The sequence below is a fragment of the Macrosteles quadrilineatus genome, unplaced genomic scaffold, assembly GCF_028750875.1.
Source record: "Macrosteles quadrilineatus isolate MER2022 unplaced genomic scaffold, UCM_ALF_1.0 Scaffold_1__1_contigs__length_201487025, whole genome shotgun sequence".
Classification (NCBI taxonomy): Eukaryota; Metazoa; Arthropoda; class Insecta; order Hemiptera; family Cicadellidae; genus Macrosteles; species Macrosteles quadrilineatus.
In genome coordinates this window covers 124,909,218-124,925,060 of record NW_026542594.1, presented here as the reverse complement: position 1 = coordinate 124,925,060, position 15,843 = coordinate 124,909,218, and the positions used below count along the sequence as shown (strand labels likewise).

The 15,843-nt window shown below is 35.3% G+C and overlaps 1 protein-coding gene across 1 annotated transcript in view; it reads right to left on the bottom strand.

The window, feature by feature from the left end:
• Positions 1 to 15,843, bottom strand: part of LOC128984369 (E3 ubiquitin-protein ligase Arkadia-like) — a 180,996-nt gene that overhangs the window by 57,450 nt on the left and 107,703 nt on the right. The gene's annotated exons all lie outside the window — the stretch shown is intronic.

Sequence of the window (15,843 nt, the reverse complement as noted above, 5' to 3'; positions counted from 1 at the left end):
GAATGCCTATCAATTTTGTGTGTATCTGCAATTTCACTTGATGATTGTGTGACAGGATTACAAATTTTATTTGATTCATAGCGGGAAGCTTCTAGGGCAATTGCTTTTTTGAGGAGTGTGTCAAAACTGTTGAGATTAGTGTCTTGTAGAAGTTGTTCACGTATCCAATTGTCTTTTAGTCCTCTAATAAATTGAGGACGGAGAAATTCATCAGCAATTGAAATTTTACTTTCACATTCATTGCAAGAAGTGTAAAAATGACAATCATTCAGGTTACCTTTCAGGACTGTGACAAAATCAGAGATAGATTGATGCAACTGTTGTGAAACACTGAGGAAATAGTGTTGTGCAACAATATGAGATACTGTAGGTGACAACATCACTGTGAAATGTTCGATTAATTTTGAAAAATTAAGGTCTTTTACAGGATTGTCTGGGCCTAAAAGAGTTGTCAGATTATTGTAATGTTCCTTACCAATGGACGAGCACAGGAGTTGAGCTTTCATCTTGTCTTCTTTAATGTTCTTCAAATTGCAATAATTTTCAAAACGTTCCAAATATGATTTGAATTTATCATTATTTGGATCAAAATGTTCAAAAGGATTGATCTGAGGAGTTGAAGTTTTATTACCTAGAGCTGCAGCCAAAACATTCATGAGTCTTTCAAATTGTTCTTCATTCATTTTAAGTTGAAATGCTTAACAAAATAAAATATCTTGAAAATAATAGAATAAAACAAGAATTGATAATAGTTTTTTACCAAATCGTCGCCAACTGAGATGACTTTCGAGTGGAATATTAGAATATAAAAAGACAGAGTGTTGAAATAGAAGTAACTGTGTTATATTAAAGATCAGAATAGAATAGTAAACAGCATTTGAAAATAAACATTTTTGGTTGCTATGGTAACAACTGATTCATATGTTCATAACAGTGTGGTTGTTTGTTTGTTTGTTTGAAGGTCAATCACACATTAATTACTAGACGGATTGGGTCGAAATTTTGCACTATGATAGCTCACATTCCCGATTAACATATAGGCATATTCTAATCTCAAAAATCCTTTCGGGCTCTGCCCCAGTGGCTCTGTAGTTCCCCATGTTAACCTTATGAGTATTCATATTTAAGGGAGTTAAAGAATTTAGTCAGCTGTTTCAACTTAAAAAGTTGGTTCTATGATATGCAAAAGCATTAAAGTTATAGGTAAGATTTACCAACAGGGTGCAGCACTATATTTTTTGGCATTTATGAAAACAGCTAATTTGAACTAAGCAGCAATAAAAACCTGTGATACATAATGAGAACCAACTGTCAGAGTAGGATTCTTTACCGTTATGTTTGTTTTTAATTTTATGAATAATTTGTGATATTTTGCAAATTTTTTATAATTAATTCTTCTCTATTGTTTAGGTGAAGTGGTAGAACATTATGGTTTGGTAATTGTCTAGATGATTAATACTATAGAATAGGTACTGTAAATTTAAAGAACCAAATTTTATCAAACTGTGTCCTCCCCCATTGCAACCGCAAAGCTCGAGTATAACTACTGCAATAGGCATTTTATTCTTATATGCCACCCCGTACGAAGGACGGGTAATCTGCTAGTGTACCATAATGTTGCCATTTTTACGATATCTAGATTTGTGTTATAAAGAGTTGGCAATATGTTTTGCATTTGTGTCCTGACTGCGATCAGGCGACTGTGATGTCACATTGTATGATTTCAATAAAGCTCCCGGATTGGCTACAACCCATCACGCCACTTTTCCCTCCACGTTTAACCGCCGATCCAAAAGTTTCCTTGCTCTCCAGTCCTCAAGATTCCAGCAAAGCGTAACCATGTAGTCGGCCAGGTTTTATTTAATTCCCCAAATGGTGTTTTTATTTCAATCATTGCACTCCAAACGTTGCAGGCAAAACTTCGAATTACGGAAGCACATTCGTGCGAACTTTGACTTATAAAGGTAAACTTCGAGATACTGAAGCTTGATGACAGGAAAAATTCGAGTTAGGCTACAGAGGTTGAATATTACTGATCAAAAATTGTTAAAATTCGACTTATTGAGGTTAAATATTTAGAAACTTCTACTTATAAGGGTACTTTTAACATTATGATTAATGTGGATTTCAAGGGCATTTAAAAAAGTCGAGATACGAGGCATGTTTTTTAAGTAAGTAGGCCTACCGTTTTTAAATTTCTCCGTTCCAGCACTGCGATTGGTATTTTGGACATTTGCGTTGTGTATGTGCATCTATTGGCAAGCCTGCACTGGACATTCGGGAACAATCGGCTGTGTTTACATCCGGTTTCGGCCATTCAAAATGGTACCGCCGATTGAGACTGCCGCCGACTTTGAAGTACACGCTGTAATTCGATTTTTAAGTGTTAAAGGTTAAAAGCATGAAAGCCATTGAAATTCATCGACAGATTAGTGAAGTGTGTGGCGAGAGCATAATGAGTGACGGAATGGTACGCAAGTGGGTAAGGGCATTTAAAGACGGCCGCACCAACGTTCATGATGAGCAACACACAGGGTACTGGGGACAGTAATGACGCCGCCCAGTGCGTTGCTCATCATGAACGTTGGTGGGGCCGTATTTAAATGCTTACCCACTTGCAGTATTTATACCCACTTGCTTACCATTCCGTCACTCATAATGTTCTCGCCACACACTTCACTAATCTGTCAATGATTTTCAATGGCTTTCACACCTTTAGCACTTAAAAATCTAATTCAGCGCACACTTCACAAATCAAATCAAATCAAATATGCTTTATTCATAAAGTACAGTTTTGTACATTGAATGGCGTCAACAAACTTAAATCTATCTTAAATTAATAATTTACAAATTTGCATATCTTGGATCATTAGGTACATTAAAAACCAAGAACCAGGAAATGAAAATAATCAAAACTGAATTAATTACTAACGCTAAGAGGGGAGGTGGAAAAATACTCTTCCAGGGAATAGAACGCTTTCTCTACTAAATAAAGTTTTAGTTTTCTCATGAAATTCTTCCTGCTTTGTTCATTTCTGATTTCATTAGGAAGATGCTTAAAAAATTTTAATCCTATATAGGATGGTTTTTTTCCATAGAATTTTAATTTGTGTTTACTTGAAATAAGGAATTTTTTATGCCGAGTGTTGTATGGGTGATAATTTGTCTCAGAGGTGCTCAAGCAGTTTTTTGCTAGAATAATTGTGTCGTAAATGAATTGGCCATATACCGTTAAAATTTTCAGTTCTTTGAATTTGTTTTTGGTTGTTTCGTTGTGTTCTAATTTCAAAATTATTCTTATTGCTATTTTTTTAAGTTTAAGTATGCTATCCAAATTTGCTATTGTAGTTGAACCATAAAGGCACAAACCATAGGATAAATGCGAATGGACATTAGCATAATATATGTTTTTTAATGTTTTATGGTTACAAAAATAAGACATTCTAGAGAGTAAATATAGTCCTGAACATAATTTTGAAAGGAGTTTATCAACATGTTCATCCCAGTTTAAATTTTGGTCCACAATTAGACCTAGAAACTGTGTACTTTGTTTATGTTCAACTTTTTGTTTTGATTTGTTTTAAAAGTTAAAAAATTAGTTTTTTGGGATTAAGCTTCAATTTGTTTTGCTCTAGAAAGTTTCGAATGTTTGCAATTCAACAAAACTCAAAATTTCAACTTGTTGCACTGACTCAGCCGATACTTTGAAATTTGTATCATCCGCATAAAAACAAAGATTGTTCTGAGGCAAACATGAGAGTGCACCACCAGCATCATTTATATAACATAAAAACAACAGGGGGCCAAGGATTGACCCCTGGGGTACCCCACATTTAACCCTTTCAGTTTCAGAAGAAAATGTCGTAATTCTGTTATCATGATTATGTGTGATTTCTACAAACTGACAACGATTATTTAGGTATGACTGAAACCATTTTATTGATTTTTTTGTAACCCCTAAAATGAGTAATTTATCTATCAGTTGGGTGTGGTTGACACTATCAAATGCCTTAGTTAGGTCCATGAAAATTCCAATTGTGAACTCCCCTTTATCAACCGATTCAATTATAGATTCTATGAATGACACTGCTGCTGTACAGATTTTCCAGGCCTAAATCCATGCTGAGTATTTTTTAATAGTTTAAATTCTTCTAAATAATTTAATAACTGACTGTTAACAATTTTTTCATAAATTTTTGATATTACTGGTAGGAGAGAAATAGGACGGTAATTTGACACAGTTTCTAGGTCGTCTTTCTTATAAATTGGTATTATTTTAGATTTTTTTAATTGATTTGGAAAAATTCCTGATACAAAAGATGAATTTATTAAATGACTTAAAATATGGCACAGTCGGGGGCAATCTCAATTGGCGGCACCATTTAGAATGCTCGAAACCTGATGTAAACACGGCCGATTGTTGCCAAATTTCCGGTGCAGGCTTGCCAATAGATGCACATACAAAGCGCAAATATTCATAATGCCAATCCCAGCGCTGGAACGGAGAAATTTATAAACAGTACTTTACCTATTTATTTGTCTATGTCATTTTATAAGTTGCTTTCCTTCTTGTTGATATTTGAATGCCATTCAGTAAAGTGGGTTCAACTTTTTAAGGGCCAATTGGGGTACTTAAGGAAAAGTACAAAGTTCTGCAGTGCCTAAAGAAGTTCTGTGGGGAAGAAGCTCAGAAGTACTTTGATTACTTACTGAGACAAAGTAAAGAGAATAAAGAAGAAAAGTGTTAAAAAAGAGACAGTTGAAAAGCGTATAAAGCACAAAAAACAGTTGAAGTCGAAGAAAAATAAACCAGATTGGAATAAACTCTTGTAAATTCCTCTGTAAAAGTAGAATCATAATTATTTACAATGTTTACATATTTTGTACTTTTACAAACTGAAATTAACAAGAGTTTATCATTGCAGTTTCTTAATAAAACTTTAGTGTTCACCAATTTAGTACAAGCTGTTATACCAAATTACAAGTAAATGTGGGTTAGCCCGTTCTTGTCAAGGACATTTGGTACTTAAGAGTGTTTAACTGTATCATTCTCTGTAATCCAACCAATTTTGAACTACAGTAGAACCTCTTTAATCCGAACCCCTTGTAATATATTTATATAAGTAATATAACAGGTTTTACTATTTAATAATTTACAAGGCTATGTTGGCAATATTTAAATGTATACGTTGACTAATATGATCAGGTACATACCTTTACGTCAACAGTTCAATTTTGTAGTGAGTAAACTCACAACATGTTTCGCCTATTCAGGCATCGTCAGGTGGTATCCTAGCAAGAATGCTTTGTCTTCATCCATGATGGAGTCGTCAAGAAACATTTAAATAAATACACACACATTACGCACGAAAACATTTATAGGCCAGTAAAAATAGGTTTTTGCCTGGAAATAATTCTCGGAAAGCTGGAAATCGTTTTAATCCTTTTGTTTTATATAGAAGTAAAAGGATTTGAAGTTTGTCCCATTTTTCCAGGTGAGCTTCTGGCCTGGGACCACAAAAACCTTGACATTTCTGGTTATTTTTTAGTTTTTGCTAAAACGTAAAAAAACCGTCCAGCCTACACAAAAACACACCATTTAGGAATTGTAGAGCATAAAATTTCGCATCCATCGGGTATCTGTTGATAAAAATCGAACCAACAATAAGAGATTTATAGCAAGTTGAATGTAGTTATTATTTTAAGAAATAACAGAACATTGCATTTATTTATTCTATTCTATTTTATTTTGCTTATTGACATTGGTAGCACTGTTCTCAATATTATAAATAAACATTGTAATTGTTAGTCAGCTGACAGTATTGATAGTTGACAGGGGAAGTTTATTTTACAAATTAGTTCTGGGTTTGTTTTCTATACAACCCATTTGTTTAGTTTAAAATGGAAGTGATATAGTTTCTGTAAGTTTATTATTACTGTAGTATTAAATAAAGTGAAATGTAACAGTATGTATTAGCATAGTCAATGGTATTAGTTTACGTATTATGGATGAAACCAAATGTTTTATATGCAATGAGGATTTAGGTGACGATAATATCACAACGGTGAGAGAAAAGGGAATACAAACCTTGATAGAGAGTAGTAGAGAAAGAAAAGACTGTAAACACGCTTATTTGAAAAACAAATCTAGTATTCATGTATATGAGAAATGCAGATTAGCTTACAATAAAAAAAGTAATATCAAACGGGCCCTTGCTGAACCAATTGTTACTAGAACAACTCGATCTAGTAAAGAACTATTTGATTTCAAGAAAAATTGCCTCTTTTGTGGGAACATTGCAGATAGTTCTTTTATAAAACAGGAATTGAAAAAAAAAACTACCCGACGTGATAAAGTTCATAGAGTTTCGACAGAAGCATTTCATGGTACAGTTGTTGAAGTAGCAGGAAGACAAGAATGTAATGAGGTGGCCAAGAACGTTCTTCAACGTATAACGAACGTGTCAGAAAATCTTGTACTACTTGAAGCAAGATACCATGGTTCGTGCTCCAAAAACTTCTTTGGTAAATGGGTGCCCACTCAAGGTGCCATAAGGCGGCCTGAGGGGGATGAAATCAGTAGTGTAATACAATATATCTGTAACTTCATTGAAGGAAGTGAAGATCAGTGTCAGTTTACATTGGACGAGATACTAGAAAACTATAGAGGATACAAACCGCCAGACAAAACAATAATAAGAAGACTGTTTAAAATATATGGCGATGATATAATTATTACAACCTCTGGAAACCAGTACAAAAAAACAGTCTTATGCTTCAAGGATACTGCTCATGCAATTCTTACCGATAAGTGGTACGAATCTCGTAAAAGTAACACAGATGAAGAGCGCCTCCGTATTGTTCAGGCAGCAGCAGACATTATCCGCCAAGATATTCGTTCACAAATATATAATTTGGACTCTTACCCTAAATCAGATTCATTTTTGGACGATGTGAATAAAGACGTCCCACCATCATTGAAATTATTACTGGAATCGGTTATTGCACCAAAAGATGATACAAAGGATAAGAAGAAAACCAAGGTGACCTCAATTGCACATGCCATGATAACTGCTACTAGGCCAAGGTCTTTTCATTCTGCCATACAAATTGGCGTTGGGGCAATGTTATACAAAAAATATGGGTCCAGGGATCTCTTGGAAGTACTTTCCGCCTTGGGAGTTTGTAGTTCCTATAGTACCATTAGACTATTTGAAGTGTCTTGCTTGAAACAACCTGAGTCCATAATGCAGCCAAATTCTTTGATCCAATTCGTTTTTGATGATGCTGATGTAAATATTGATACACTAGATGGGACCAATACCTTTCATGCTATGGGAGTTATCCAAGTTACAACACCAAAACCTTTTGTTTCTGCTTGCACTGACATCAAAATAGTTAAAAGAATGCCGAGTACAGCTGCTATTGGAGATCTTGGCAAAATTCCGGTGGTTGCATTTCATAAGACAGCCAAAGCAGGGCTATCAAGCATAGTTATACAAGATGTCGATACTCAACTAGACTTTTCAAGGGAAGCTCAGCACATTTTACCTAAAGATTTCCTCTGGAGTTACGGAAAATGGAAAGGTCTAGAAAACATTCCTGGATGGAATGGTTTCATGGAGACCATGATGAGTAACTTGTCATTTTCAAAATCAGATATCCTGTGCTTGCCATTCATCAATGCTCCTCCCTCTAACTATGACACTGTCTACACTGCATTACTTACAACTGCTGAAAAAACTAAAGCTCTCGGCCAAAAAAACTGCTTTGTCACATTCGACCAGCCCCTATATATTAAGGCACGGGACATCGTTGCAGGAGACAGGCCTGAACTAAGCTCTGTTATTGTTAGATTGGGAGGTTTTCACCTGCTTATGTCGTTTATGGGTGCCATTGGGTTTATAATGGATGGCAGTGGATTGCAAGAACTATTCGGAGAGGTGTATGCTGGAGCGTCTGTAATAAAGATGATGACAGGCCACGCTTACTCAAGAGCATTGAGAGCTCATAGGTTGACTCACCTAGCTTTGACGAAATTGGTTTTATCTATGATTGAAATTACAGACGAAGAAGAGTCAGATGTCCTAGAGTTTCTGATAGATTTTGAAAATCAATCACAACAACACCGAAGTATTCCTGAAATGGAAAGTATACTCAACAAGTTCAAGAACAAATTGGAAGAGCTAGAAGAAATTGGAGGAACAGCTAAACTTTGGGTCACATACTATAGAATGGTTACCATCCTCAAGAATTTTGTTGCAGCTGAAAGAAGTGGTGATTGGTCGTTACATCTTCAGTGTATCAAAGAAATGCTCCCCTACTTCCACTCCAGTGGTCATTTCCTGTATGCTAAGTCCTGCCATTTATACTTACAAGACATGGCAGAGCTAGAGTCCCGTCTGACACCTGAACATTATGACCTTTTTGTAAATAAAGGTTATTTTACAATAAGGCGATCTGACAAATTCTGGTCTGGGATATGGTCAGACATGACTATTGAACAGACCCTAATGAGATCCTTGAAGAGTACTGGAGGCCTCACTCATGGTCGAGGACTGGCAGACAGCACCCTGGCTAAATGGATTGCTACAATGCCAACAATCATGAATATTTCCGAGCAAGTAGAGAAATTCTGTGGTGTATCATTATTTTGTACAACCGAGCAGCACGTTGATTCGAGGCTATCTAGAATTACAAGAGACAACAATGACGCTGATAAGTTTAGTTCATGGTTCATGTCACACAACCCATTCCCCTCTAGTGAGCATGTAATGTGTCTGAGTACTGGCGTGATTGGTGATGGGAAAATAAACTGTCATCTTGCCTATGAAATTGGAGTCGCAAGTATGAAAAGAGTCACTGGTGGTGACTTTGGCCATGTTAAATTCAAAAGAAAAAATCTAGTAGTTCCGATGAAAAACTTCACTTGTGCTGTCAAAATCCATGATGAGGAGGTATCTGTGAATCCTGAGACCATTTTCCGTCGAATTTCCTTTCACAAGAAATCTGAGGAAGAGCTTAAAATTTTCTTTCAGTTTGAATTAGCTCCGTACCCAACTTCTCTATTCAATAGCCTTGGGATGAGGAAGAATCGGAAGTCCGTCTTTTATGACTTGTTTACAGCCCTTAACGAATTTGATCAATCTTTGACCCCTGTCTACGTGATAGATGGTGGATTTCTGCTTCATAGAGTGAGTTGGGAACCAAGAGAAAAGATATCCTCAATCCTTTTAAAGTATGTTGATTATGTGAAAAGAAACTATGGTACCTCACCTACAATTGTGTTTGATGGTTACCCAGAGGAATCGACAAACCATGGGACCAAGTCTGTTGAACGCAACCGCCGAAGGAATAAATACATTGCAGCTAGTGTAAAGTTTGATGAAACAATGTCTCTCACCATGCCAAAAGAACACTTTCTTGCAAATGATGGAAATAAACGCAATCTCATAGCAATGCTTACTGACAAATTGAAGCAAGAAAACATTACTGTGATGCAAGCTGCTGAAGATGCAGATACTACAATCGTAATGCAAGCCATCCAACTAGCTCAGCAATCAGAAAGTGTTTTCATCGTGGGAGAAGATATTGATCTTCTTGTGCTATTAACTGCTTTTGCTCCCGAATCATCGACTATACACCTCTTGAAACCAGGTAAAGGGCAGTCCAGCAATACTTTTTATTCCCCAATGAGTTTCAAATACTCTTCGACCGTTAAGAGCAATAACCTTTTTTTACACGCATTTAGTGGCTGTGATACAACATCAGCCTTCTTCGGGCAGGGCAAAATGAAATTTGTTAAGCTTATGGAAAAGGACAACCAACTACATGATGTGTATACTGTGTTTAACAATCCGCTTTCGACACCACTCGAAGTAAGTGCTGCAGGGCAAACATTTATTGCGGCCCTGTACAATACCAAGCATGAAAAAGCCACATCACTACATCAAATACGATATGAAATGTTTGCGAAGAAATTATTGAAGTCTCAATTCAACCTCGCTTCTCTTCCGCCCACCGCAGATGCAGCTAGTCAACATTCATATCGAGCTTTCCTTCAAATTAACATTTGGAATGGGCGGCAGGTAAATCCTACCGATTGGGGATGGAAGTCGTCTAAACATGGGATACTTCCAGTTCCAACAAAAGTTGATGCTGCACCACCAGAGCTTCTCAACACAATCTCGTGCAAGTGTGCAAAAGGGTGTAAAGGTGGTTGCACTTGTAGAAAGAGTGGAGTTAAATGTACGACAATTTGTTACAACTGTAAAGGTGTTTCTTGCACCAATACACTAGAGGAAGACGATCTACAAATCTATGACGCGCAATGTGACGTGGATGAGATGGACAGTGCAGAGGAAGATGAAGTAAGACCTGAAATTCAAGATTCACTACTAAAGAGGCGCAAAATCTAATGTTTTTTTTGTAATTGATATTACTGTAATTACTTTGTAAATAATAGTGTACTTTGAATCCATTTTATAGAAGTAATATACACATTTTAAATATTCCATTTTCAGTAATTTCTTAATTAAAGTACTTTATTTAAATTACTGTAAATAACTTATTTTTGGTTCAATTTTCATCACTAGGCACTCAATGGATGCGGAATTTTGTGTTTTACAATTCTTGTATGATGTGTTTTCTGTAGGATTGATTGTACAGTGCTACCAACGTCAATAAGCAAAATAAAATAAAATAGAATAAATAAATGCAATGTTCTGTTTCTTAAAATAATAGCTATATTCAATTTGCTATAAATCTCTTATTGTTGGTTTGATTTTCATCAACAGATACTCGATGGATGCGGAGTTTTATGCTCTACAATTCCTTAATGGTGTATTTTTGTGTAGGCTGGACGGTTTTTTTACGTTTTAGCAAAAACTGAAAAATAAAACCTAAAATTCAAGGTTTTTGTGGTCCCAGGACTGAAGCTCACCTGGAAAAATGGGACAAACTTTAAATAACTTTACTTTTATATAAAACAAACACATTAAAACAATTTCCAGCTTTCCGAGAGTTATTTCCAGGCACGGCCAATTTTTTTACTAATTAATTTTACTGGCCTATTAACAAATAGAGTAGGCCTACTATTACCGGTCGCGGTACGGAGGCAGACTGAACTTGCTGGAATTATGTAACACCGACTTCTCCTCCCTTATCAGTAGTTGTACTACAAAGGTCAAACTGTTCTTGTCTATTGTTGAAGGCTATTATGGCATTGAAGATAGAGTGTGATTTGAAATTTAACTGGTCATTTAAAATATGGTTTTTATTGTGGCTGTCTTGGAAGCTTTTGTAAATTTCAAACTGTTCTAGAGAATCCAATTTATTTCCTTTATTACAAACATGGAGAATTTCCAGGCTATTGTCTATGGTGTGATTTTTATCTAATAAATGCTGGGCGAAAGTGGATTTTTGTTTGTCTGCTCTGGGGTCGGTTGAGTAAACGATCTGCCTGTTTGTCCAATATAAAAATCCGGACAATCCATACAATTCAATTTATAAACTCCAGACTTGTCTAACTTATTTTCAACAACATTTTTTTGTGTTAAAGCTTGTTTGGTTTTATTGGTAGTTCTAAATGTTAATTTAAGCCCGTGTTTCCTTAAAACTTTGTTGAGTCCGTTTTGAGCTAAGTGGCTATATTCTATGCAGATGTATTTCATCTCAGGTTCATTTAGCCCTGGTACAGGAGCTTTTGGTTTGGTTTTCAATTTTGTTACCAGTTTATCTATTATGCTCTGTTTGTAACCATTGGAAATAGCTATGTGTTTAATTATATTTAATTCTTTCTGATAGTCTTTGGCTGAGAGCGGGAATTGAAGTAACCTGTATACTAGGCTGTTGTAAGCGGCGAGTTTATGTGATATAGGATGGTATGACGTGGCGTGTATTGTTTGGCTTGACGTTGTAGGTTTTCAGTAAATTCTGAAGCTAAGTTTACTATCTCTCTTCTCAATGGTCATTCATGTCTAGAAAATTTTTTTTATTGTTGGTTTCAGTTTCTATTGTGAATTGTAATTTGGGTGCAATGTTGTTTAAATAGTTTAGTAACAGGTTCAGTTGTCGATTGTTGCCATTAAATAACATAATGGTGTCGTCAACATAACGATTGTAAAGATTGATCCTATTTCTGTATTTATTGGAATCGGAGAAGATGAAATTGATTTCTATGTGGTTCAGATAAATATCAGAAAGTATTCCAGATAACGGAGATCCCATAGCGAGCCCATCCGGCTGAGAGTAGAACTCGCCATTAAAAGTAAAATAGTTTTGTTTTAAAACCTCAGTTAACAGCGCCATAATTTCGTCAGCAGATTCTGATAACACTGTTTGACTATTGGTTAGGTGTTGTTAAACAACTGGAGTTAAACAACTTAATTTCAACAACACCTAACCAATAGTCAAACAGTGTTATCAGAATCTGCTGACGAAATTATGGCGCTGTTAACTGAGGTTTTAAAACAAAACTATTTTACTTTTAATGGCGAGTTCTACTCTCAGCCGGATGGGCTCGCTATGGGATCTCCGTTATCTGGAATACTTTCTGATATTTATCTGAACCACATAGAAAACAATTTCATCTTCTCCGATTCCAATAAATACAGAAATAGGATCAATCTTTACAATCGTTATGTTGACGACACCATTATGTTATTTAATTGCAACAATTGTAACCTTTATCTCGATTTTTGTAAGGTTAAGCCTTCTTTACTTATGCCTATTTTAAATTTTATATTATACTTTTTTTTTAATTTTTATCCTTTTAAAAGAGCTAGTGTAGTTACATGAGTTTTCTTACAATCAGGGAAATCCCATCTTTAACATCAAAGATGTGGTAGATTTATGGGTTCTTCGTGAAGCCAGTGAGATAGGCAAAGTCAATAAAATTAAAAACTCCTGATTACACGAATTATTTTATTTCATTATTTATACTACTTATATACATACATAAAAAATACTCTCTACTAAAAACTACCGTTATGCCCACACCCTAGCAACACCAAGATAGCAATTCGTCCTTGGCCTAGGCTAGTAATTTACTGTTTTCTTAAAATATTGATTAGCAGTACCTATCCATAACTGAATTGAGCCCTTTGAAATTAAAAAGTATTTAATAATAGGAAATGTTTATTATATGATGAGACTAAGTTTTTTTTATATTGAGGATCACTAAGTTGGGTACTTATCCACTTTTTTGTAGGCTATTGAAGATCTACGGCGTATTCGTGGCATCAGTCTAAGATACAAATTCACCCTAATAGGCAACTTTATCACTGATAGTATAAGATTTAATTTACTTTCACTACATTTGAGCTAACTAATACTCATTAATTTTAGTTTTTTGATTTTCTTCAACTCCTAACCTAGGCTATCTAGGTTAGCACAATGCTAGCTTCACTTTAGAGACCAACAACAGTCTTTACTCTCGAACGGTTTCTTCAGCAATGACCGAGTTTACGGTTACAATTCACTACTCGCCATCCAAAATTTAATTCTTTAAGTTGTTGTTACAAATTTTGCAACATAGCTAGAGAAAAATCTAAAAGTCATTCTATTTTAATTTGGCTTTTATCGGACCTGTAATTTTCGAGATATTTACTTTAATAACTTTAACTATTTCCCACTTCTTCCATCTTTTTCGCGCCATAACCGCCAAATTAAAAACCATTCCTACACTTTTTTATAGTTTTTTATTTATTCTTTATGAAATCCATACAATCGTCTTCAGAAACATATTTAATCACTTTTATCTGGTTTTAGTTTTTTGATTAGACTTGTAATTTAAGAGATTATTGCATTTTTGTCTCGGGCTATTTTCTTGGTCACTTTTGATCCGCGCAACGTCATGGCGGGTTTTCTCGGACCTTGTAAATTAATATTTTATATTTACATTTTTTAATTAATTTCTCAAATTTGTCCGATCAGTTTGATTTTTTTACACAAGTTAGGGAATTTCATATGATTTTATTTGGTAACACTTTGAGCTCGATAGGACAAGTAGTTTTTTAGATATTCAAGTTATTCAATATGTAATTTTTCCACAATAGGCCCATTTTAATTTAGTCTAACTTGGAATACCCGTTACACAATTGACAACTGAACCTGTTACTAAACTATTTAAACAACATTGCACCCAAATTACAATTCACAATAGAAACTGAAACCAACAATAAAATAAATTTTCTTGACATGAATGACCATTGAGAAGAGAGATAGTAAACTTAGCTTCAGTATTTACAGAAAACCTACAACGTCAAGCCAAACAATACACGCCACATCATACCATCCTATATCACATAAACTCGCCGCTTACAACAGCCTAGTATACAGGTTACTTCAATTCCCGCTCTCAGCCAAAGACTATCAGAAAGAATTAAATATAATTAAACACATAGCTATTTCCAATGGTTACAAACAGAGCATAATAGATAAACTGGTAACAAAATTGAAAACCAAACCAAAAGCTCCTGTACCAGGGCTAAATGAACCTGAGATGAAATACATCTGCATAGAATACAGCCACTTAGCTCAAAACGGACTCAACAAAGTTTTAAGGAAACACGGGCTTAAATTAACATTTAGAACTACCAAAAAAACAAAACAAGCTTTAACACAAAAAAATGTTGTTGAAAATAAGTTAGACAAGTCTGGAGTTTATAAATTGAATTGTATGGATTGTCCGGATTTTTATATTGGACAAACAGGCAGATCGTTTACTCAACCGACCCCAGAGCAGACAAACAAAAATCCACTTTCGCCCAGCATTTATTAGATAAAAATCACACCATAGACAATAGCCTGGAAATTCTCCATGTTTGTAATAAAGGAAATAAATTGGATTCTCTAGAACAGTTTGAAATTTACAAAAGCTTCCAAGACAGCCACAATAAAAAAAAACCATATTTTAAATGACCAGTTAAATTTCAAATCACACTCTATCTTCAATGCCATAATAGCCTTCAACAATAGACAAGAACAGTTTGACCTTTGTAGTACAACTACTGATAACGGAGGAGGGGTCGGTGTTACATAATTCCAGCAAGTTCAGTCTGCCTCCGTACCGCGACCGGTAATAGTAGGCCTACTCTATTTGTTAAATGTTTTCGTGCGTAATGTGTGTGTATTTATTTAAATGTTTCTTGACGACTCCATCATGGATGAAGACAAAGCATTCTTGCTAGGATACCACCTGACGATGCCTGAATAGGCGAAACATGTTGTGAGTTTACCCACTACAAAATTGAACTGTTGACGTAAAGGTATGTACCTGATCATATTAGTCTAATAAACAGTTCAGGGGCTAAATCATGAATTTTAAGTATACGTTGAACTGTAACCGTTTGTATTTCCCACTACCAGTTAATAATATTTGAATAAACGAATGCTATTGGACGATCGGGTCACGCCACTTCCCCAACCCATGAGTCCATGTTAACCGACACCTCCACACCTAAGTTATAGCCAGCTTCCATCCTGAGTAACTCCGGCCCGTTCGGTCGTTAGCAGTTTTACAGTGTTAAACCGTAGTGCTTATTAACTTCCCGATTCCCGTAGTGTAAGACGTCAGGGTGACATAGTGACTTAGTTACAGTGTATAAGGATAGCACCGTGTCAACGAAGGTACGTCAGGGTGACGACACCTCACCCCTGTAATCCGAACGTCCACTAATCCGAACGCCTCATTGCTGTACTCTATACACAGTACAATAGCTCTTTATTGTAAACTGTATTCATTGATATACGCACCGTAATTATTTTAATTGTAATGTACAGTATTTTTTATTCCCTATGTTTACTACTGTATTAAATAAACACTGTATTTTACTTTATAAA